Below are 19,983 nucleotides of genomic sequence, written 5' to 3'. Positions count from 1 at the left end.
GTATAATAAAAATAACGTTGCTTGAACCGACTTGTGAACACTGTAAAAATACAAACAACCTATTCACTTCTCCCAAAAATAAGAAATGTTAATCAAAATAAATGAGAAAAGGTGGAACGGCTCACTCTCTATATACACGGATTGGTGCCTGGGTCCAAATAAGAATCACCCCTTCAAAAATAGTAAGAATCTAAGTAATAATTGACCGGCACTCAAACATATGGGTTCACGCTGAGCAATAAATTTGGTAAATAGTGCAATTTAATAAAACATAAAATACATATAAAAACATATAATACACACGATAGTGGGATATGAGATAATGTTTGGATTAACTGGTAATAAAGTCCATACAATGCAATTGGTGAATAGTTAATGTCCCATGATTCCACGATTAAGTAGATGAAAAAAATCGATAAAAAAAAAATCGACAAAAAATCCAAAGAAAAAAATTAATAGCGAGCAGTCATTGACTATATTGAGTAAAATACTCACTTTTGGCGCAGTTCTGTGGCGTCCCACATGTAAGAGCGCTTACCTTGGTGTCGCTTTAATCAAGTACCGGTGGCAAAGTATAGTTACTTAACCCCTTCCCGACCGCAATCTGTATATATACGTGATAGCTGCACATACCCCGTGCAGCTACCACGGCCATATACACGTCAAGCCAGCTCTTTAATCCAAGCGCTGCAAAGCGCTTGGATTAAAGCTTCTGCCCGAGCCCTGCTGCTGTCACGGACAGCATACAGTCTAGCAATGCCAGCAAGGGGCCAATCAGAGTGGCCCCTTGCCGGCAATCGATCCGATTGGTTAGTCTGTGCAGACTAACCAATTGGATTGCGGCAGTATTAAAATGCCGGTTTCAGGCTTTGATCTGCGCTCTGCAGATCAGAGCCTGAAATAAAGTAATGTGTAATGAAGCCCCCCCATCTGTGCCCCCGATCTTTGCCCCCTTCCTGTGTGCCTCCAACCTCCCCACCCCTCCTGTGAGCCCTGCCTCCGATGCGATCCCCGCCCCCCCATCCATTTTTTGTATCCCTGCTGCGGTCCGCCTCCTCCCCGCCATGTATGCATGATCAACCCCCAAAATGTGCCCCCTCCTGCTGGCCATGCCCCCCCTTTACAGCGCTGCCCCCTATCTGTGCCTCCTGCCCCCGATGCGGTCCCCCTGCTTTATTTGATGTCGGCGGCTCCATTCCTGAGCCGCCGACATCAGCAGCGAGTGTCAGCTGGATGCTGACACTCTGCTGTAACCCCTTAGATGCAGCGGTAGCGGCATCCATGGGGTTAATAGAGTGAAGGGGCTCCCTCTCTCAACCATCGGGGCTGCTGCGCTGTGATTGCAGCACCAGATGGTTGCCATGGCAACCGGACGCTTTGCAAAAGCGCCAGGTGTTGCCATCTACAGGACATTTGATAGTATTGTACTTTGCAATGCAAAAGCATTGCAAAGTATAGTACAGCCATCAGCCCCACTAGATCTTCAAGATCCAAGTGGGACTTGATAAAAAAAAAGTGAAAATAATAAAAGTAAAAATAAATAAATAACTAAAAATGTAATTTAAAAAAATAAATTGCCTTTTCCTATAAAAAATGAAAAAGAAAAAAAAAATAGACATATTAGGTATCACCGCGTCCGTAACGACAGTCTTTATAAATATATCACATGATCGACCCCGTACAATAAACACCATAAAAAATAAAAACTGTCAAAAAAGCCATTTTTGTCACCTTACACCACAAAAAGTGCAACACCGAGCGATCAAAAAGGCGTATGTCCTACAAACTGGTACCAATAAAACCGTCACCTCATCCCGCAAAAAATGAGACCCTACATAAGAAAGTCGCTCAAAAAATAAAAAAACTATAGCTCTCAGAACACGGAGACACTAAAACATCATTTTTTTATTTCAAATATGCCATTATTGTGTTAAAGTGAAATAAATAAAAAGAAGTGTACATATTAGGTATTGGCGCGTCCGTAACAACATGCTTGATAAAAATATCACATGACCTAACCCCTCAGGTGAACACCGTAAAAAAGAAAAAAGAAAAACAGTGCCAAAAAGCAATTTTTTTCACCATACATCACAAAAAGTGCAACACCAAGCGATCAAAAAGGCATATGCCCCCAAAAATAGTACCAATAAATCTGGCACCTTATCCCCCAGTTTCCAAAATAGGGTCACTTTTTGGGAGTTTCTACTGGATGGGTGCATCAGGGGGGCTTTAAATGGGACATGGCATCTAAAACCAGTCCAGCAAAATCTGCCTTCCAAAAACCATAAGGTGTTCCTTTTCTTCTGCGCCCTGCCGTGTACCCGTACAGCAGTTTACGATCACATGTGGGGTGTTTCTGTAAACCGCAGAATCAGGGTAATAAATATTGAGTTTTGTTTGGCTATTAACCCTCGATGTGTTAAAGAAAAAAATTTTATAAAATGGAAAATCTGCCAAAAAAGTGAAATTTAGAAATTTATTCTCCAATTTCCTTTAATTCTTGTGGAACACCTAAAGGGTTAACAAAGTTTGTAAAATCAGTTTTGAGTAACTTGAGGGGTGTAGTTTCTACAATGGGGTCGTTTATGGGGGTATCCACTATGTAGGCCCCACAAAGTGACTTCAGACCTGAACTGGTCCTTAAAAAGTGGGTTTTAGAAATTTTCTTAAAAATTTTAAGAATTGCTTCTAAACTTCTAAGACTTCTAACGTCCCCCCCCAAAAAAAAGACATTTCCAAAATGATGCCAACATAAAGTAAACATATGGGAAATGTTAAGTAATAAATATTTTATGAGGTATCACTTTCTGTTTTAAAAGCAGAGAAATTGAAATTTTGAAAATGGCTAATTTTTCAAACTTTTTGGTAAATTTGGGATTTTTTCATAAATAAAGGTGAAATATATTGACTCAAATTTATGACTGTCATGAAGTACAATGTGTCACGAGAAAACAATCTCAGAATGGCTTGGATAAATAAAAGTGTTCCAAAGTTATTACCACATAAAGTGACACATGTCAGTTTTATAAAATTTGACCTGGACACTGGGGCATCAATGACCCTTGGTCATGAAAGGGTTAACTGACATCCTGAAATCAGGTCTCCATATGATCGCTTCAATTTGAACGAGGTGAGCTGTTTCTTTTCCTTTTTCTTTTCAGATAATACAGACTCTATCAATCTCGGTTAACGTTGTGATGAAGCTTCGATCTATTGGATCATGAATGTTTGTCAGTTGCTAGCCGTTAGTGAAATCGATCACCAGACAATTTACTTGCATTTGTTTCGGATGATAATTTCCAAGGTCTCTTTCAATATTGCATGGCCATGCTTCAAATTTCGGACTCTTTATGAATATCCCATCGATCCCAGACGCGTTTCGAAATAGATCCCTATTTCTTCCTCAGTGGGTATATGTCATATACCCACTGAGGAAGAAATAGGGATCTATTTCGAAACGCGTCTGGGATCGATGATATATTCATAAAGAGTCCAAAATTTGAAGCATGGCCATGCAATATTGAAAGAGACCTTGGAAATTATCATCCGAAACAAATGCAAGTAAATTGTCTGGTGATCGATTTCACTAACGGCTAGCAACTGACAAACATTCATGATCCAAAAGATCGAAGCTTCATCACAACGTTAACCGAGATTGATAGAGTCTGTATTATCTGAAAAGAAAAAGGAAAAGAAACAGCTCACCTCATGCAAATTGAAGCGATCATATGGAGACCTGATTTCTGGATGTCAGTTAAGTAACTATACTTTGCCGTCTTCCATGCTCTAAAGGATGTACAGCCGGCTATAGTGTGTTTATCTGAAACCCATTTGTCTGTTGATAGGACACATTTGGCACATAAAGCATGGATGGGATGTGAATTTCATTCCACACATTCCACACATGCCAGAGGTGTTAGCATCTTAGTGCATAGATCTATACAGTTTGCTGTCCGTGAATCAAATATTGATGAAGATGGGAGATTTATATGTTTAGATTGTCATATCTTTCAGCTCAGGGTTGTTTTAGTAGCGGTATATGTTCCCCCCCCATATTCAGCTGAGGTTATGAGGCTGATTATTACTTTTACATCTAAATTCCCATTAGTTCCTACATTGATTGTGGGGGATTTTAATATGTATCTTAATGGCTCCTTGGATAAATTCCATAGTGGGCTGGGAACATGTTCTGCTGCTCCTACTTCTCTGGCGAGATTGATATCAGAAGTGGATCTCTGTGACATTTGGAGAACCATAAACCCTGAACAGCGTCAATATTCATGCTACTCGACGTCGCATGGTTCCTTGTCCAGGATAGATTTAGCAATTGGATCTCTATCCTTAGTAACCCTGACAAAGGGTGTCTCATACTTACCTCGCAGTTTATCTGACCATTCTCCGTTATTGATTACTTTGGAAGTGGGTAAACACATACGTGCTACGAGACCTATTTGGCGTCTAAACCCGTTCTGGTTCTCAATAGTGGATACTGGAACTGAGATTTCTGGAGCCATTAATGATTTTTTGCCTATTAATGTAGGTTTGACGTCGATGGATATGGTATGGGATGCTTTGAATGCATATGTCAGAGGGCTGTATATAAAACATATCAGTATTAAAAAGTCTAAAAGTCGTGCTCTGGACAAGGAACTATCGGATAGAGTTATGCGGTTGGAGGCCCAATGTATAGAACAGCCCACATTGACTAATGAGGCGCAATGGAATGAAGCTCAAAAACTTCTGAAGGAACATATACAGACTAGGGCAGAAGATAAGCGTCTATTTATGAATCAGAGGTATTTTTCTGAAGGGGAAAGTGCGGGTCACTTGTTAGCCACTGTGACTAAAGCACAACAAGGTCCTTTTTCTATAACATCGCTCAGAGGAAATAGTGGGCAATTGGTGACGGGAGATGAAGGTATCCTGGAGGAATTCTATATGCACTTTAGAGAGGTTTATAGGTCCAGACTGGTCACTACTGAATCTAGTAGATCTGGTTATTTAGAAGGGATAGATATTCCTGCCTTATCTGAGGAAAATAAGTCACTTCTCGAGGAAGACATAACTCTGGAGGAACTGGAAATGGCATTGATCTCTTTACCCAATGAAAAGGCGCCTGGTGGGGATGGTCTTCCTGGGGAATTTTATAAAAAAACATGGGGAGTTACTACTCCCACATCTTCTAACGGTATTTAAAGATGCTTATAGTAATGATAGATTACCCTGTTCCATGAGGGAGGTGATAATTGTAGTGATACCTAAGCCAGGCAAAGACCCCTCACTGGTGGATTCATATAGGCCCATTTCTCTCCTGACAGTGGATGTAAAACTTTTAGCTAAAGTCCTGGCCTATCGATTAAACAGAGTCATTCAAACCATTATTCATGATGATCAGTCTGGCTTCATGCCTGGTAAATCCACGGCTTTGAATCTTAGACGGCTGTTCTTAAATCTCCAGATAGAAGGAAGGTATGTTCAGGATAATAAAGCTGCAGTAATTTCTCTTGATGCTGCCAAAGCTTTTGACAGTGTTGAGTGGAAATATTTATGGGCGGTCATGACTAAGATGGGCTTTGGTGCTGGTTTTTTGAAATGGGTCAAGCTTCTATACTGTGAGCCTAGGGCTAGGATCAGGGTGAATGGTCATCTTTCACCAGCAATTGCTCTGGAGAGGGGGACGAGACAAGGCTGTCCGTTGTCTCCTTTACTATTTGCAATAGCAATTGAACCTTTGGCATGTCTTTTGCGTTCTACACCTTTGATGGGAGGTCTATTGAGAGGTGTTACTGAGGAACGCGTGTCGTTATACGCGGATGATATGTTGATTTATGTAAGTGACCTAGAGAGATCCATGGATTCTATAATATCTATGGTTTCTGAATTTGGTGACCAGTTTGGACTTCTCATAAATTGGGATAAGTCGGTGATTCTCCCAGTATCTTCTCAGATACCTTCTCGTTCTGCTGTTTTCTCTGAGCTTAAGGTGGCACACTCCTTTAAGTACCTTGGAGTGATAGTGTCAATGAACCCTGTAGATTATATTACTAATAACCTCCTACCCTTGATAGAGAAATTTAAAAGTAAGATTGCTATATGGCATAAATGGCCTCTGTCATTAATAGGTAGAGGTAATCTGCTAAAAATGATATTCATGCCTCAGTTGCTTTATATTCTGCACAATTCCCCCATATGGATTCCTGTGCACCACTTCCATAAAATACAGAAGCTATTTTGTTTCTTTATATGGAAAAACAATAGGGGTAGAATAAAATATGAAATACTGCAGAGGAATAAGGATGCAGGAGGTCTTGCCCTACCTAATCCTATGCTGTACTTCTTGTCGGCCCAATTGCAACACTTCAAGGGATGGGGGGTGATAGGTGACTCAGGTGGAAAAAGTGGTCGTCTGATGAGATGGGTGTCAAACAAATCTCCCCCGCTGGCAGCTATTGAAGGAGATGTGAAGGGGGAAGTAGGACGTATCCCAATATTGATACTTATGAAGAAGGTATGGAATAAGTCTAGAAATATTTTAGGGATAGTGGGATTAACCAATATCTCGCCTATTTGGAACAATCCGGCGCTCCATGAATTGGAGGGCCTAAATGGATTCTCTAGGAATATGGAACTTAGGTCATATCTATTCGTGTGGGATTCTGAAACAATATCTGCAATTATGTTCTGAATTTGGGTTACCCTCTTCACAATTCTATAGGTACTTGCAACTCAGACACGCATTGGATGCTCAATCCAAAATAGCTCCGATAGTGGTTGCATCTAATCATACAATGAGCACAGTGGTAGCTGCTGGATCAGTAAAAGGAGCAATCTCTGTAGTGTATCAGAACCTATTGGAGAATTTTCTTAAAGGACACCCATTGAAAAGCAGACATTACTGGGAAAGGGATCTAGGTGAGCTCACGGATGAACAATGGTCAGAGGCAATAGAACTTACCCCTACATTATCTCTTAGTGAAGCTGCACGTCTTTCCCATTTGTACTTAATACATAGAGTATATAAGACCCCAGTGTTTTTACATAAAATAGGTTACAGAGATAGTCCAAATTGTCCGAAATGTGGAAGTGCTGAAGCTGATCTACTACATATGATGTGGTCGTGCCCTTCATTGACATCTTACTGGAAGGCAGTGTTACATCTTATAAATAAGGTATATAGCACCAAGTTTAAGCTAGACCCCAAAACTTGCATTTTAGGATTACTGCCAGAAGATAATATACAATCTGTAATAGCTACTGGGATAGAGAGAATGTTATATCAGGCGAGGAAAACATTAGCGGCAAAATGGATCCAGACAGTGCCCCTACTTATCTCAGAATACATAGCCAGATTAAATATAGTGGTTCGCCTTGAGAGGGGTGTTTATCAAAAAGGAAATGTCTGTCTAAATTTGAGGCAATATGGGGCAGTTGGATTGATAACTCTGGGTGTTGTAGCCCCTGGTTAGCGCTTACAAGAAGCCTACTGAGTGCTCGTTGAGTATGTTAATGGAGAAGATTGTAGGTAAACCTGAGGTGTGATTCTGAGTGTGGAAAAAGGGAGAGGTAACCCACAGCTGGGGATGTATATGATGGATATAAGCTGATAATTGATGAAGACTGTTCTACATGTAAATAGGGTATGGTGCATGAGTTGCATAATAATACTGTATGGATATATAGGTGACTGAGTTTTGATGCTGATTGTTAATATAAGAGTCATTAGTGCGGTGCCGGCGCTCCAGGAATGTGGAGCTTAAGAAAAACCACCATGATTGTGTCCTGCTCTTGAGGGGGATGGGTGGGGGGTGGGATTGTAGGGTTACTGTTGTTGGGTGGTTACGGGTTAATGGTAAAATTGCATATTCCATTTGATTCTATGCATAGATATATGCCATGTCTTTTGTAGTCATATGGTGTGTATTGTATATACTATATATGATTGATATTGTATATGCCCATCATTTGTAAACAATGTTTTATTGATGCTTGAGAAAGACAAAAAACCGATAATAAAAATTTATCTGATTAAAAAAACTATACTTTGCCACCGGTACTTGATTAAAGCGACACCGAGGTAAGCGCTCTTACATGTGGGACGCCACAGAACTGCGCCAAAAGTGAGTATTTTACTCAATATAGTCAATGACTGCTTGCTATTAATTTTTTCCTTTGGATTTTTTGGCGATTTTTTCCATCTACTTAATCGTGGAATCATGGGACATTACCTATTTACTAATTGCATTGTATGGACTTTATTACAAGTTAATCCAAACATTATCTCATATCCCACTATCGTGTGTATTATATGTTTTTATATGTATTTTATGTTTTATTAAATTGCACTATTTACCAAATTTATTGCTCAGCGTGAACCCATATGTTTTAGTACCGGTCCATTATTACTTAGATCGTTAATCAAAATAAGTCTCATGTACCCCAGAAAGGTACTAATGAAAACTCTCGACATGCATTAAAAAAAAAAACAAGCCACAAACATAGAAACATAGAATGTGTCGGCAGATAAGAACCATTTGGCCCATCTAGTCTGCCCAATATACTGAATACTACAGGGAGTGCAGAATTTTTAGGCAAGTTGTATTTTTGAGGATTAATTTTATTATTGAACAACAACCATGTTCTCAATGAACCCAAAAAACTCATTAATATCAAAGCTGAATATTTTTGGAAGTAGTTTTTAGTTTGTTTTTAGTTTTAGCTATTTTAGGGGGTTATCTGTGTGTGCAGGTGACTATTACTGTGCATAATTATTAGGCAACTTAACAAAAAACAAATATATACCCATTTCAATTATTTATTTTTACCAGTGAAACCAATATAACATCTCAACATTCACAAATATACATTTCTGACATTCAAAAACAAAACAAAAACAAATCAGTGACCAATATAGCCACCTTTCTTTGCAAGGACACTCAAAAGCCTGCCATCCATGGATTCTGTCAGTGTTTTGATCTGTTCACCATCAACATTGCGTGCAGCAGCAACCACAGCCTCCCAGACACTGTTCAGAGAGGTGTACTGTTTTCCCTCCTTGTAAATCTCACATTTGATGATGGACCACAGGTTCTCAATGGGGTTCAGATCAGGTGAACAAGGAGGCCATGTCATTAGATTTTCTTCTTTTATACCCTTTCTTGCCAGCCACGCTGTGGAGTACTTGGACGCGTGTGATGGAGCATTGTCCTGCATGAAAATCATGTTTTTCTTGAAGGATGCAGACTTCTTCCTGTACCACTGCTTGAAGAAGGTGTCTTCCAGAAACTGGCAGTAGGACTGGGAGTTGAGCTTGACTCCATCCTCAACCCGAAAAGGCCCCACAAGCTCATCTTTGATGATACCAGCCCAAACCAGTACTCCACCTCCACCTTGCTGGCGTCTGAGTCGGACTGGAGCTCTCTGCCCTTTACCAATCCAGCCACGGGCCCATCCATCTGGCCCATCAAGACTCACTCTCATTTCATCAGTCCATAAAACCTTAGAAAAATCAGTCTTGAGATATTTCTTGGCCCAGTCTTGACGTTTCAGCTTGTGTGTCTTGTTCAGTGTGGTCGTCTTTCAGCCTTTCTTACCTTGGCCATGTCTCTGAGTATTGCACACCTTGTGCTTTTGGGCACTCCAGTGATGTTGCAGCTCTGAAATATGGCCAAACTGGTGGCAAGTGGCATCTTGGCAGCTGCACGCTTGACTTTTCTCAGTTCATGGGCAGTTATTTTGCGCGTTGGTTTTTCCACACGCTTCTTGCGACCCTGTTGACTATTTTGAATGAAACGCTTGATTGTTCGATGATCACGCTTCAGAAGCTTTGCAATTTTAAGAGTGCTGCATCCCTCTGCAAGATATCTCACTATTTTTGACTTTTCTGAGCCTGTCAAGTCCTTCTTTTGACCCATTTTGCCAAAGGAAAGGAGGTTGCCTAATAATTATGCACACCTGATATAGGGTGTTGATGTCATTAGACCACACCCCTTCTCATTACAGAGATGCACATCACCTAATATGCTTAATTGGTAGTAGGCTTTCGAGCATATATAGCTTGGAGTAAGACAACATGCATAAAGAGGATGATGTGGTCAAAATACTCATTTGCCTAATAATTCTGCACTCCCTGTATATTGGTGGAAAGATTAATAAAGCTACATTGGTGGAAAGATTAATAAATTATGGATTTTGAATTCCAGCAATATGAAAACCTATTATTTTTGCATGAGACATGCTATTATTGTGTAAAAGTAGTAAAGAAAAAAGCAACAAAACTTTACATATTTGGTATTGCCGTAATTGTACTGACCAAAAACATGGCAGTCATGCTGCATGGTGAATGTTCTACATTCGAAGTAGAAAAACAACATTGGAACTGCTTTTTCACACCAAAAAAATAAATAAACCTTAATTGAGAAGATATAAACTCCTCAGCATTGAAATTGCAACACCAATATCAATAGACATGTTAGGCCCTGTTCACATGTCAGTTATTTGATCAGTTTTGTTGAGCAAAATTCAGGTGTCGGTCAAAAACACATAACAGTTGCAGATCTTTTCATTACACCTTATATCTGTGTACCCTCCACTCCTAGTTTTGGTCACAAAAACTGATGGAAATAACTGCTCAAATAACTGACTAGTGAACAGGGCCTTAATGACATGTAAAAAATGTAAAATGATAAAACAATGGAAACAAAATATCCAAAACATCTTGATTTATTCAGTGTGGAGTATATGCATTTACACACCTTAGCATGCCATCAATTAGGTTATTAGTAGTTGTCTAAGGAATGTTTATCCATGAATGCACCTGGGCATGCAAATGATCAAGATCCATTGCTCCCTTTGCAAGTGCCAACCAATGAAGTTCCAGATGTGCTCAATGGGAGACAAGTCTGTGGACACTGCAGGCCAGGGTAGTACATTTAGGCCGGAATACTCTTTTTTTTGTTGGTTGACATGTGTAATTAATACATGTTCTGATTTGTTTAAATGCCTTGTTTCTATTACCTTATTATGTTATCTGATTGGTTCTTATGTTTATATGTCTATGGGGTCAGTTTTTCATAAACATTTACATCTAAGAGCTGTCAGTAATGCTGAATTTTTATTTATTTAATGGGGTTTTTTATTTGGCACTGTTGGGGAGATATGTTGTGCTGCACTGTGATATTTGGTACTGCTGGGGAGGCATTTTGTTTTTCATGGTGGTGTTAATTTGCCACTACTAGGAGGTATTATATGCTGCACAGTGGTATTGGATGCTGCTAGGGGAGGATTTTGAGTTTATTTTGGTATGTGTTGCTGTAGGAGAGGGTAACGACTTTCCCTGTCCATGGGGTTAGGAATTTTTGTGATCCACTTTTATTTCCTTTCTTACATTGATGGTTTACATAGGGGCATGTAAAGAAAAATCCACAGTCGCATGCATTGCGCACCATTATTTTAATGCTATATCATATGTGGACTGGTGGAACTCTGTGCCAGAGCTCTATTGCAATCTCAGTCCGGCCCTGCTGAAAGCCAAGAAGGTGCAGAATCACTTCTCAGAGTGCCCTGCGCCTTTGGCTTGCAACGTCTGTGCTCTGCTTTTCCACCATGTAGAGTACAGATCCATACTCCGCATGCTGAAAAAGAAGAGCGTAGAGAAGCAAACCTTCTGTGCTTTCAGTAAAGATGTAGGTCCCATTTAAAGAACCTACAATATCAATTTTAACACAAAGTATCTTTGCATTGAGTTTCATTATACATTTTGTCATTGCTAGTAAACACGAATATAACAATTTTCCCTAAAACCCAGATACAAGATGCAGGGGAGAATGAAAAAAATCAAGTAGGAAGAAAGGGAATTAAAAAAAATAGCACGGCTGTCAGAAAGGAGGAGGAATTTCCAGAAAAGGCATTTATCATGTAGACAAAGTTAATACCGGGCACTTACTAATGTATTGCGTCTAAGGCTACTTTCACACTCGCGTTTTGGGCGGATCAGTCATGGATCTGCAAAAACGTATTTGTTACAATAATACAACCGCATGCATCTGTCATGAACGGATCCGTTTGTATTATCTTTAACATAGCCAAGACGGATCCGTCATGAACTCCATTGAAAGTCAATAGAAGACAGAACTCTTTTCTATTTATGCCAGATTGTGTCAGAGAACGTCCCCATTGATTTAGATTATGTGCCAGAACGGATCCGTTTGGGTCAGGTTCATCAAGCAGGCAGCGTTTTGGTGTCCACCGGCAGAGCGGAATGGAGACTGATCAGAGGCAAACTGATGCATTATGAGCGGATTCTTTTCCATTCAGAATGCATTAGGTCAAAACTGATCCGTTTTGGACCGCTTCTGAACGGATCTCACAAACGGAAAGCCAAAACATGGGTGTGAAAGTAGCCTAAATTGCCTCTTTTGCTGGCATGGTTAATTTTTTATTTTATTTCATTATATACTGCTTGATTTCATCGTTACAACTGCCCTGCAATCCAGCAACGGTGGTCGTGCTTGCACACTATAGGAAAGAGCAATGGCCTCTATGGTGGCTGGGATTGATGGGGTATAAGTAAGGGTACTTTCACACTAGCGTTTTTCTTTTCCGGCGCTGAGTTCCGTCCTAGGGGCTCAAATCCGGAAAAGAACTGATCAGTTTTATCCCCATGCATTCTGAATAGAGAGTCAGTCCTTCAGGATGCATCAGGATGTCTTCAGTTCAGTCTTTTAGACTGATCAGGCTTTTCAGAAAAACGTAGCATGCAGTATTTTTACCTCCGGCCAAAAAGCCTGAACACTTTGACTGAACGCCGGATCAGGCCTTTTTCCCATTGACTTGCATTAACGCCGGATCTGGCACTGTGTGTTCAGTCAAAACGGATCCGGCTTTTGCATGTTAAACCCGAAAAATGTGAAAAAAAAGTTAAAGTCCATAAATGGCGGATCCGTTTTTTCCAATGCATTTTTTCATTGTGATCAAAATCCTGATCAGGATTCAAATGTAATCCGTTTTCACACGTTTTTCCGGATCCGGCGGGCAGTTCCGGTGTCGGAATTGAACGCCGGATTAAAACAACGCTAGTGTGAAAGTAGCCTTACTCCATTTTGTCCTTTCAGCAACGTGTATTACGATTACATTTGGCGAGTGCACTTCCAAAATCCCCCTTCCCCCCTTTGGAATGTGAGAAACTTCCTGTGCGGTTTCAAGATACCCATACATTCCTTAGTTTGTAGTTTGAACAGTCTTACCTTATAGGGTCATCTTGGCTCAAATGCATACTGGCCTATGTGTGTATACCTGATTGGTCAAATGCTGTTACTATGAGTCATCTATTATGTTAATGCAGAGCTCATGTGTGTTCATACTATAGGTTAAACAAATGCTAACATATGAGTGGATGTCAAGGAAGCTCAACCCCCTCTATTATAACTGTTTGCCCACTGTGAATAAACCAGAATGGATTGGAACTAGACACGTGTTTAGTCTTCACCCTAATTAATTCTCCTGGTACCGGATAAGACTTAATTCAAGCTGATCACTGAGGTCTGGAGTCAGGGACTCATTAGGCAAAGAGTTCATATTGCCTTACAGGGATCATGGGAGTGTGTACACTTTTTCCTATGGTGTGCAAACACAACCATCACTGCTGGATTGCAGGGTGGTTGTAACCATAGAAACGAGCAATGCATAATGTGATGGGAAAATTGATCAAGCCAGCAAAGGAAGCAATATGGACAATCACAATACATTAACAAGTGCCTTATACTAACTTGTCTACATGATAAATTCCATTTTCTGTAGTGAGACAACCCCTTTAAGAGTCCAATGTGACTAAGGATTAGCTGAAGGGCTCATCAAATTTGTCTGGGCAAACACAGAACTTATAAATCAGTCTGTAAAATGGGAGTACCTTATTAAAGGGGTTGTCGGGGCTTTTACTATTGATGACCTATCCTCAGGATAGGTCATCAATATCCGAACGGCGGGGGTCCAACACCCGGAACTCCTGCCAATCAGCTGTGGGCAGTGTGCACACGCCATCTCCCTTCTCTCTACAGCATGCCATAGACAGTAGCAGCGGACAGGAAGAGAGATGGCACGTGCGTACTGCGTGCACCGTCTCCTCATATAGACAACCTCTTTAACGTCACAAAGCCTCAAAGTGTTTTCAGTTTTGGCGTAATATAACTAACAATTTATACAAAATTCAAAGGACCACACTAATGCGAAAGTCGTCCTCCAGCCCAAAAACACAAATCTTAAGATGCATGTTCTTAGAGCGCTCAAATGAGACCCCCTAAATTCAAGAGTTTTGCACCAGTAACTCTGCAAGATACTACAATCCCAAAACATATGTTATATCGTGCCATACGTCATCTAAGGGCCAGTTCACACAGGAAGCAGCACTTTCCAGTTGAAAAAAAGAAGCAGCATGTCCTATCTTGGGCCCAAACTCACGCTGAATCTCCCACTGAAATGAATGGGAACTGTGAAAAAACTGCTCTGTATGTGTCCGTGCGATTTATGAGCTGAAAATGCAGCTTTTTAATGTAGTAAACACACACTGGTTAGAGTCAAAAACACAACAAAAGTACAGATTCCGAATTGAATTTTGTAGGCATATTTCCAAAACCTGTAGTGTGGACATACAGTGGATATGAAAAGTCTACACAACCCTGTTAAAATGTCAGGTTTCTGTGATGTAAAAAAATTAGACAAAGATGAATCATTTCAGAACTTTTTCCACCTTTAATGTGACCTATTAACTGTACAATTTAATTGAAAAACAAACTGAAATCTTTTAGGTAAAGGGAAGAAAAAATATAAAAATAAAAAATATGTTTGCATAAGTGTGCACACCCTTAAACTAATACTTTATTGAAGCATCTTTTGATTTTATTACAGCACTCAGTCTTTTTGGGTATGAGTCTATAAAGCATGGCACATTTTGCTTTGGGTCGTTGTCATGCTGAAAGATGAAGTTACTCTTCATGTTCAGATTTCTAGCAGAAGCCTGGAGGTTTTGTGCCAACATTGACTGGTATTTGGAACTGTTCATAATTCCCTTTAGCTTAACTAAGGCCCCAGTTCCAGCTGAAGAAAAACAGCCTCAAAGCATGATGCTGCCACAACCATGCTTCACTGTGGGTATGGTGTTCTTTTGGTGATGTGCAGTGTTGTTTTTGCGCCAAACATATCTTTTGGAATTATGACCAAAAAGTTCAACCTTGGTTTCATCAGAACATAACACCTTTTCCCACATGCTTTTGGGAGACTTCAGATGCGTTTTTGCAAAATGTAGCCGGGGTTGGATGTTTTTCTTTGGAAGAAAAGGCTTTCGTTTTGCCACTCTACCCCATAGCCCAGACATATGAAGAATACGGGAGATTGTTGTCACATATACCACACAGCCAGTACTTGCCAGATATTCCTGCAGCTACTTTAATGGTAGCCTTCCAGACCAGTTTTCTTCTCGTCTTTTCATAAATTTTCAAGGGACGTCCAGTTCTTGGTAATGTCACTGTTGTGCCATATTTTCTCCACTTGATGATGACTGTCTTCACTGTAATCCATGGTATATCTAATGCTCTAAAAATTCTTTTGTACCCTTCTCCTGACTAGAGTTGTTGCGATACAAATTTTTGATTCCGTTTCGATACCATAAAAAAGTATTTCGATACTCGATACCATTCGATACCACGTGAAAAAAATAAACCAAAAAAAGCCACGTGCATTCCGCATTTTAAAAAATGGCGAATCGCGCACTTTTTATTTTTTTTTCTGTTCCGGCGTTCAGCGCATAGATTTTTTTTATATTTTAATAGTACCGGTACGTCATGTGTTGTTCCGATCACTGCCGCCCGGCCGGCTGTGATCGGAACAAGGTGACTGCTCAAATCAATCAGCAGGCACCTCGGCTAAATGCGCGGGGGGGTCCCGTGACCCCCCCATGTCGGCGATCGCAACAAACCGCAGGTCAATTCAGACCTGCGGTTTGCTGCGCTTTCTGCAGTTTCTGATCCCCGCGGTCCCTGACGGCGGGGATCAGAAACTTTAGTATTCCTAAAATATATATGTTTCACTCCCCCTGCACCCCTGAATGATTTTATCCTGGTGGGAGGTGCAGGGGGGGGGCGTTGCGGGCAGTGCGGGAGGCGGGTGGTGCGGCAGGCGGGATCGTGATCCCCCGCCCGCCTCCCCTTGAATAATCGTTGGTGGCTAGTGGGTATACCAGGGTGTCAGCACATTGTTGACACCCTGGTATAAACGGCTGACATCTGTGATGCGATGTCAGCCGTTTAACCCTTTCCATAGAGCGGTTCGTACGGACCACTGTATGGAAAAGGTTAACAGCTCAGGGAGCTCCCTCCCTCTCCCATCGGGGGGCTGCTGTGCCTTTGCAGCCCCCCGATGGAGAGGTAGAGAGACCCCAGAGAGCCCCCCTCCTTACCCTTCCCCGTCTGCGCAGTTGTGACCACCACTGAGCAGACAGGGAAGGTTCCCATGGCAACAGGACGCCTTCTCAGGCATCCTGCTGTCCATGGTGCTGAACAGATCTGTGCTAAAGGCATAGATCTGTTCAGACAAAGTGTAAGTAAAATACAGTACAAAACACTATATGGTGTACTGTACTGTATTATACAGACATCAGACCCACTGGATCTTCAAGAACCAAGTGTGTCTGGGTCAAAAAAAAAAGTGAAAAAAAGTAAAAATCAAAAAACACATTTATCACTTATAAAAAATGAAAAAAAAAATGAAATTCCCTACACGTTTGGTATCGCCGCGTCCGTAACGACCTGATCTATAAAACGGTCATGTTACTTTACCCGAACGGTGAACGCCATAAAAATAAAAAACTATGATGAAATTGAAATTTTGCCCACCTTACTTCCCAAAAAAGGTAATAAAAGTGATCAAAAAAGTTGCATGTACGCCAAAATTGTAACAATCAAACCGTCATCTCATCCCGCAAAAATCATACCCTACCCAAGATAATCGCCCAAAAACTGAAAAAACTATGGCTCTTAGACTATGGAAACACTAAAACATGATTTTTTTTGTTTCAAAAATGAAATCATAGTGTAAAACTTACATAAATAAAAAAACGTATACATATTAGGTATCGCCGCGTCCGTATCGACCAGCTCTATAAAAATATCACATGACCTAACCCCTCAGGTGACCACCGTAAAAAAAAAAATATAAAACCGGTGTAAAAAAAGCCATTTTTTGTCATCTTACGTCACAAAAAGTGTAATAGCAAGCGATCAAAAAGTCATATGCACCCCAAAATAGTGGCAATCAAACAGTCATCTCATCCCGCAAAAACTGAGACCCTACTTAATATAATCGCCCAAAAACTGAAAAAACTATGGCTCTTAGACTATGGAGACACAAAAACTTTTTTTTTGTTTTAAAAATGAAATCATTGTGTAAAACTTACATAAATAAAAAAAATTGTATACATATTAGGTATCGCCGCGTCCGTGACAACCTGGTCTATAAAATTACCACATGATCTAACCTGTCAGATGAATGTTGTAAATAAAAAAAAAACGGTGCCAAAAAAGCTATTTCTTGTTACCTTGCCGCACAAAAAGTGTAATAGAGAGCAACCAAAAATCATATGTACCCTAAACTAGTACCAACAAAACTGCCACCTTATCCCGTAGTTTCCAAAATGGAGTCACTTTTTTGGAGTTTCTACTCTAGAGGTGCTTCAAATGGGACATGGGGGTCAAAAAAACTGTCCAGCAACATCTGGCCCACAAAAAACGTATGGCATTCCTTTCCTTCGGCGCAATGCCGTCTGCCCATACAGCAGTTTACGACCACATATGGGGTGTTTCTGTGAACTACAGAATCAGGGCCATAAATAATGAGTTTTGTTTGGCTGTTAACCCTTGCTTTGTAACTGGAAAAAAAAAACAGTCCAGCAAAATCTGCCTTCCAAAAACCAAACGGCGCACCTTTCACTCTACGCCCCGATGTGTGGCCGTACAGTAGTTTACGGCCACATATGGGGTGTTTCTGTAAACGGTAGAGTCGGGGCAATAAAGATACAGGGCCAGATTTATCATTACTCTGACAGCTCACTCCACTTTCACATATGGCTAAAGTCAGTTTTAGCCAAGTCAGATTTATGATCGGCCCTTTAAGACTGTAATAAATCTGGTTTGACGGTAGCAGTTTATCCGTCAGTAAGCAGCTTTACAAAAGTCGCACGTTTTTATGAAAAAGTCGCATGTTCTATTAAAAAGTCTTTTTAAATAGTCCCAATAGTAAATCTGTCTAGAGATTCATTTACATAAGAAAACACGCCCACTTTCAGAAAACTGGCGAGCATAGTGCAGAGCAGAAAAAAGTCGCAAATTTGTGCGCAGTTTTAGCGTTTGGGACTTTTTCACTCCATTATTCTGACCTGAGCTAATGATAAATCTGGCCCAGAGTCTTGTTTGGCTGTTAACCCTTGCTTTGTTAGTGGAAAAAATGGGTTAAAATGAAAAATTAGGCAAAAAAATTAAATTCTCAAATTTCATCCCCATTTGCCAAGAACTCTTGTGCAACACCTAAAGGGTTAACGAAGTTTGTAAAAAAAAATTGAATACCTTGAGGGGTGTAGTTTATATAATGGGGTCATTTTTGTGTGGTTTCTATTATGTAAGATCTCGTGCTTGTGCACAGGGCTCTGCCTGATGCGCCCGTGCGGACTTCTCCATTTGGCTTCTTACAGCGAAGTGCGCATGCGCCGGCACTTCGCTCAACTCTGTATGCGCGAGATCTTACAGCAGGAGGAGGGGGAGGGAGGGAGAGCGAGAGGCGGCACAGAGGATTAGGAGGCGGCGCAGAAGTCTGGAAAGGCGGCGCTGGGCACGAACGGCGGCGGGTGCGGCCGGCACCTTGCATCCATTAACATCCCCTTGGGCACCTTATTTGTTTGACTGACAGGTTAGTAATAGCTGTTTTTTAGCTAAATAAGCCCACAGATGACATTTATAAGCCCACATTAGGAATCGTGAAGACGCCCTGAACATCAGCATATTTTTAGCTGACAGGGGTGAAACCTGGTGACAGAATCCCTTTAAGGTGAAATAAGGCTGTGTCCTTAAGGGGTTAATACTGGGGGGTTGAGAGGGGCGGGCGCACTGTGCCACCAATGATTTTGAGGGGGGGGAGGGCGCACTGGGTCACCAATGATAATTATCCCTTAATACAGGAGGCGGGTACTGGCAGCAGATCAGCGGCAGTTAACCCCTCAGGTGCCGCACCTGAGGGGTTAACTGCCGCTGATCGCAGCTCCCTTCAGGGGCAGGGTGCCGGCAATGCGATTCTGCTGCCGGCACCTGCCTCCTGTATTATTATGTGTTAAAGACGTGGGTCCAGACTTTAAGTATTAGGCTACACAGAGCGGCGCCCAGCGATGTCCCAGCACTTACTATTATTCCAGGGCGCTGCTCCGTTCGCCCGCAGTGCCCCATTACCATCTCCTCTCCTGCTCCATATGCTAATTACTATCGAAGCAATGGGGAGGAGACATCAGCTTCTCTAGTGGGCGTTCCTTCTCCCTGCGCTGTGATTGGACAGCGCTACAGCCAGGGAGAAGGAACGTCCACTAGAGAAGCTGATGTCTCCTCCCCATTGCTCCGATAGTAATTAGCATATGGAGCCGGAGAGGAAACAGTAATGGGGCACTGCGGGCAAATGGAGCGGCGCCCCCGAATAATAGTAAGTGCTGGGACATCGATGGGCACCACTCTGTGTAGGAAAAGTCCTATCATTGGTGGCGCAGTGCGTCCGCCCCTCTCTCCGTTCATTGGTGGCAGTGGCAGCAGCAGCACAGGGGGGAGGGAGAGACTGCTTCCTTCTCCCTGTGCTGCTGAGGGAACATGAGCGCGCTGACAGCAGCACGCTCATGTTCAGAGATACTAGACTGCGCAGCAGCGCAGCCCAGTATCGAAAAAATGGATACGATACCGGGACAAAAGT

General features: G+C 41.4%; 1 protein-coding gene across 3 annotated transcripts in view; it reads right to left on the bottom strand.

The window, feature by feature from the left end:
* MYO19 (myosin XIX) overlaps positions 1 to 19,983 on the bottom strand; it is a 1,002,409-nt gene that overhangs the window by 86,475 nt on the left and 895,951 nt on the right. The window lies entirely within an intron of this gene.

This window comes from Bufo bufo, chromosome 3 (assembly GCF_905171765.1).
Source record: "Bufo bufo chromosome 3, aBufBuf1.1, whole genome shotgun sequence".
NCBI classification, from domain to species: domain Eukaryota; kingdom Metazoa; phylum Chordata; class Amphibia; order Anura; family Bufonidae; genus Bufo; species Bufo bufo.
The sequence above is the reverse complement of the archived record's forward strand: the minus strand, read 5'-3'. Positions and strand labels throughout refer to the sequence as shown.